This window comes from Mustela nigripes, chromosome 3, assembly GCF_022355385.1.
Source record: "Mustela nigripes isolate SB6536 chromosome 3, MUSNIG.SB6536, whole genome shotgun sequence".
Classification (NCBI taxonomy): domain Eukaryota; kingdom Metazoa; phylum Chordata; class Mammalia; order Carnivora; family Mustelidae; genus Mustela; species Mustela nigripes.
In genome coordinates this window covers 52,646,438-52,652,804 of record NC_081559.1, presented here as the reverse complement: position 1 = coordinate 52,652,804, position 6,367 = coordinate 52,646,438, and positions in this window count along the sequence as shown.

Here is a 6,367-nt window from a genome sequence, read left to right as displayed (position 1 = left end):
ATAACTCCCTGGTCAGTTTTGATAGTAAGTGCTAAGAAGAAGTAAACAGAATTGGAATATCCTCCTAATAAGTAGGTTTATTTCTTTTTTGTTAAATATTTATTTCTTAAGCAAATCACCTGTATATTCTAATATAAGGTTCCAAATTTGTCCATTTGCTAAGATTTAAATTTGTAACTTTTCTAAGATACTTGGGGATGAATGATGTCTTTTGAGAGAAGTCGTCATGCTACTCTGAGAATTAAGAACAAATTTGGAGAAGAGAAAAAGGTACATACTGAAATAAGTATGTTATGCTTTGCTTGCCTCAGCATTTTTTCTTCTTCCATTTTAATGTCAACAATTACAATTTATTAGCTAGGGCATCACAACCAGTTGATGTCTGTCATTCAGGTCATATGTATGAGGTATAGTATGAGAAAAATCTTAGCTTCCTCATCTTTGAAAATTAACATATTCTTTAAGAAAAACTTTTTTTCCCTCAGATTTTAATTTTAAGTTATCTCTACACACAGTGTGGGGCTTAAACTCACAACCCCGATATCGGGAGTTCCATGCTCTACTGACTGAGACAGCCAAGAAGGATTTTCTTGAGCTACTTTTACAATAACAAACTCTTAAGTTTCTGGATCCATTCCAACATGTGTGTGTGTGTGTGGGGGGGGTGTCTCCTCCATACTGCAAAGCAATTCTTCAGACATGAGTTGTGTGTTCTATAGTTTAACTCAGTTCTGACACTGTCTACCCAGAGATCACACCAGATTGCACAAGTTTTAAGAATTTGGTCTTCCACTATTGGCCCCTCCCCACAGCACATACCTTCAGATACATTGGGTACATTGCAAGCTGCGGTTCTTACCTGTGATTCCGGTCAACTGACTACAGATCATAGGTTCCCAAAACCCATTCCTCAGGTTTTATTTATTTGTTAGACCAGTTCTAACTCTGTAACTTAGAGAAACATTTTTCTTACTATATTACTGGTTTATTATAAAAGCAAATATGGAAGAGATGCATAGGGCAAGGTATGGGGAAAGGGCACTGAACTTCACTGTATAGTCCATGTACATCATTCTTCCAGCACCTCTATTTGTTCACCAACCCGGAAGCTCTCTGAACACTCTCCTTTTGAGTTTTTAGGAAGCTTTATTATATAGACATGATTAAGTAAAATAAAAGACCTTTGGTAATTGATTTAATCTCCAGGCCCCCTTTCCCACCCCAGAGGTTGAAGATGAGACTGAAAGTTCCAGCCCTTTAATAAGCACAGTTGGTTCTTCTGGCATCCAGTCTCCATCCATAGGCCATTAACCTAATAGAAAGACACTGTCACTATATTTGTCACTAGGAAATTCAAAGAGTTTTAGGAGCTCTGTGCCAGAAATGGGTACAAAGACTAAATGCATATTTCTTATTATATATAAATCATGATATCATACAAACATGCCTTTCCAGTGCTTCTTTTCTTTTTTTTTTTTTTAAGATTTTATTTATTTGACAGACAGAGATCACAAGTGGGCAGAGAGGCAAGCAGAGAGAGAGGAGGAAGCAGGCTCCCTGCTAAGCAGAGAGCCCAATGTGAGGCTAGATCCCAGGACCCTGAGATCACGACCTGAGCCAAAGGCAGAGGCTTAACCCACTGAGCCACCCAGGCGCCCCTCCAGTGCTTCTTTTAAATGGTTATATTAAGATAGATCAGCTTGGCTGGTAATTAATTAATTCTTGATGCAACGTGAACAAATTTAAAGAAGTTTCAAAGTGCCTCAATTTTAATTTTATAACATTCACGCTCTAATTTTTTAACAATGATTTAAAAGAATAATGCCTCCTATTTGGGAAAAGAAAAATACATTATGCAAATATAAATTTAAATAGATGTAAACATTATTAAATGTCAGTGTAAATACAGATAAAACAGTCCACTTGACCAGAAGAATTAATAGAAACTCAACTGTCTAGTGTTGAGTGGATAATGAAATAAGGAAGAATGTGCAGATGGGTTAATTGTGCTAAAATCTTAATGAATAATTTCTTTATTTTGAATTTTTTTTTAAAGATTTACTTACTTATTTTTTAGAAAGAGGGAGCACACATGAGTGGGGGAGGGGCAATGAAGGGGGGTGAGAAGCAAACTCCCACTGAGCATGGAGTCAGAGGCAAGGTTGGATCTCAGGAATCCAAGATGACCTGAGACAAAACAAAGAATCAGTTGCTTAACCGACTGAGAGACCCAGGAACCCCTAAGCAGCTTAATTTCTAACAAAAGTTGGAACTGGATACCTTGGCTTTAATGTCATTTCAAAGCCAAATACTTTGGAACATTTTTGTGCCATATTACTGAATACACTGCTGATAGGTTCCCCTACACTGATTTTTTACTATTTCCATAGCCTTGCCTTCTCTGCAATGTCATATAGTTGAAACCATAAAGTATGCAGTCTTTGGCTTCTTTCACTTAGTAATATGCATTTAAGATTCCTTCATGTCTTTTCATGGTTAGATGACAGCATTTTCTCTCTCTCTCTTTCTCTCTCTCTCTCTTTGCATTGAATAATATTCCATTGTCTGGAGGTACTACAATTTATTTATCCATTCACTTTCTGAAGGACATCTTGGTTGCTTCCAAGTTTTAACAATTACAAACAAAGCTGCTATAAACATCAATATGCAGGGTTTTGTGTGGACATAAGTTTTCAAGGCTTTGGGTAAATACCAAGAAGCATAATTGCTGGATTATATGGTAAGAATATGTTTAGTTTTGTAAGATACTGCCAAACGTCTTCCAAAGTAACTGTAACATCTTGCATTCTTATCAGCAATGAATTAGAGTTTCTGTTGTATTACAACCCTGTCAGTGTTTGATGTTGTCAGGGTTTTGGATTTTGGCTATTCTAATAAACCTGTACTGGTATCTCATTGTTACTTGAATTTGCATTTCCCTGATGACATATGATTTGGGACATCTTTTCATATGCTTATTTTCCATCTGCATGTCTTCTTTTGTGAGATATCTGTTAAGGTCTTTGGCCTACTTTTTAATTGGTTTGTTTTCCTTTTTGAGTTTTAAGAATTTTTTGTACATTTTGGATAACAGTCCTTTAATTGATGCATCTTTTACAAATATTTCTCCCAATCTGTGGCTTGTCTTCTCATTCTATTGATAGGGTCTTACAAAGAGCAGAAGGTTTTTTTGTTTTTGTTTTGTTTTTTTAAAGATTTTATTTATTTATTTGACAGAGAGAAAGATCACAGGTAGACAGACAGACAGGCAGAAAAAGAGGGGGAAGCAGGCTCCTTGCTGAGCAGAGTGCCCGATGTGAGGCTCGATCCCAGCACCCTGAGATCATGACCTGAGCCGAAAGCAGAGGCTTAACGCACTGAGTCACCCAGGCGCCCCAGAGCAGAAGTTTTTAATGTCAGTGAAGTCCAGCTTAGCAATGATTTCTAAACTGTTGTTACTATATCCAGAGTCATCTAAGTTTTCCCTTATGTTGTCTTCTAGGAGTGTTATAGTTTTGTGTTTTACATTTAAGCCTATGATCTATTTTTAGTTCATTTTTGAAGGGTATAATTCCTGTATAGGTTTATTTTATTTTATTTTTTTCATGGTAATGTCCACTTGTTTCAGAACCAATGGTTGGAAAGACTATCTTGACTCCATTGTACTTCCTTTACTCATTTTTCAAAGATCAGTTGACTGTATTTATGTGGGTCTATTTTTGGTCTCTGTATTTTATCTCATTAATCTGTCTATTCTTTAGCCAAAGCCACACTGTCCTGATTACTGTATCTTTATAAGTCATGAAGTCATGTACCTTCAGTCTTCCAACTCTGTTCTTCCTTTTCTAAGGAAGGCTCTAAGTGTTGGCTCTTCTTGGTGTTTTCTGCCTCCATATAAACATTTTATATCCATTCATGTTTGTCTTAGGATAGATTATCTTTTGTTAACTACTCAAAAAAGAATCTGACTTTAATATATCAAAATTTTCCCTTACCTATAGTACACATTCTGAATACTTCATAGTACTCTTTTTAAACCTTGAGTTTTTGTGCAGTTTTTCACTATTTCTTCATTTGTTTCAATCTAATTCAGGAGACTCCACTTCCATGTGAATACAGTTTTAAAGAAGGACTTGACATCTTTTCTGACTTTTCTCTCCCTATTCTTTCTTTCCCTCACAGTCCCTTATCTCTTATGCTTTGAGAGTGAGACCCTAATGAATACATCATTTGTACTTTTTAAATGAAATCAAATTGTTGTAAAGATCATAAACACATGGAGAGAGGCAGGAAGAATAAAAAATAGCTGCAGTTATCAAACATTGAAGAATAAAAGAAAGTATCTAATTTATTTCAAAATTTCAAGTAACTGTTTTGTATTTCCCTGGAATTCTAGTCACTGTATTGAAATGTGGAAAATGCAACAGCTGAAAAAATCAGAATCTATTATAGTTTTCAGAACAGTTGTTATTAGGCTAATTCTGTCAAAATGAAGACCTTTATTAAAATGAAACTATACTTCTTGAAGTAAACTTATTTTTAGAATAGAAATTCTAAATTATCAAATTGTATTTGTGGTATAAATTGACTTAGAAGAAAAATGAATTAAAGGAATAAACTAGTTTCCATAAGATTACTGTAGTAAATTTTACTTCTATATTTTCATGATTAAAAATTGCCTTTTAACTACCACAGACAACAGTCAGTGAATCTCAGCCTCATCATACTAGAGGTTGGCAGTTCTTCATGTGAGAGATTATATTTAGAAATTTATTTGCCTTATGAACTGACAGAGTAAAGTTGATTGGCCTCCAGGCCTGGGATCTTGGGTCAGGCCATTGATAAAGTTCAGTGGCTAAGAAAGAGGTCAGTGATTACTATTTATAATTTGTTTTCTGATAATTTTATCATGCACATGTACTCAGAGGCCATAGGTTGCAGTTCATAAATTGAAACAAATGAATAAAAATATGTAAAACTAATTCTGTCAGTTTTCAAAGACTAAGATATTTGTTATAATCATTTAAATTAGTATGACTTTATGCATTAACTAGAAAGTAAAGGTGGACAATAACAAAATATCATCCCGGTTGTTCCCCTTTATGAATTTTCAGGTATGAATATTTACAAAAATGTTATTGATGAAGAATTATAAGTCAACACAAAATATAAAGGGTAAGTCTTTTCATGTATTTTGTTTCACAGTTCTTCACTGCTGTATCTTTTTGTTCCTTAATGATCAAGAGTTTGAACATCATTTTATCTCTTTTATATGTATAAAAAATGTTCTATCTAAAATATATTTTATGTATTAGTTTCTAGATTTGTCATTGGCCAAGTATTCTCTTACTGTTTATCAAATCTCTTTGTTGGTAAATTTTGCCAAGATTTTTTTGGAGTTAAATGTTTTATTCTGTTTGACTGACATGCACAAAATCTATATTGAATTTCTTGTAGTATTCCTAGAAATTTTGTTTTAGAAACATTCTTAATACCTTGAAAAATATAGTATACAGATATAGCTTAAAACAATATTTTTACCAAAAAACAAGAGGTTTTTATCTGCAAACATAGTCATTAATTAAATCAAACTCTTATAAATGTTATGAGATTAAATTATTCTGAAAATGCTTTTCCTTCATTTGTCTTTTGCTTGATTTTCATGGGACTCTGTATTGATAGGGAAAATGGGGTCATTTCAAACAATGATAACTGTTTAACCACTATCTAATTAAAATGGGAGCCCAAGGAGGCTGGAGAGCAGAAGTGTACCTGTTTCTTAACGTGACTCTACAATGCAGAGGATGTAGGAAGGAAAGTTTTCCTCAGAATTTTGTTCTTGAAAAGCTTAAGGTAGGTAGCAACACATAGCAAATAACATAAAAGCTTCAGAGTATATATATGGCAAGCTTGGTCAATATTTGATTTTGAGTCCGGGACAGCTAGGACATCCATTACGGGGGATCACTCATTGCCATCTTCCTTATATTTTCATAAAGATAGGGCTTTAACTGGCCTAAATAAGTGTGAAGTATTTAAATGGCTAAATTTTTTTTAAAACGGCAACTTTTTTTTTTTTTAAGATTTATTTACTTATATGATAGAGAGAGAGAGAGAGCGCACACACACATGAGCAGGAGAGGCAGAGGGAGAGGGGAAGAGAGAATCTCAAGCAGACTCTGTGCTGAGCTCAGGGCCCAATAGGAGGCTCAATCTCAGGACCCTGAGATCAGGACCCTGAGATCACAACCCAAGCCAAAACCAAAAGTAGGTTTTTTTTTTTTTTTTTTTTTTTAAGATTTTATTCATTTATTTGACAGAGAGAGAGAGATCACAAGTAGGCAGAGAGGCAGGTAGAGAGAGAGAG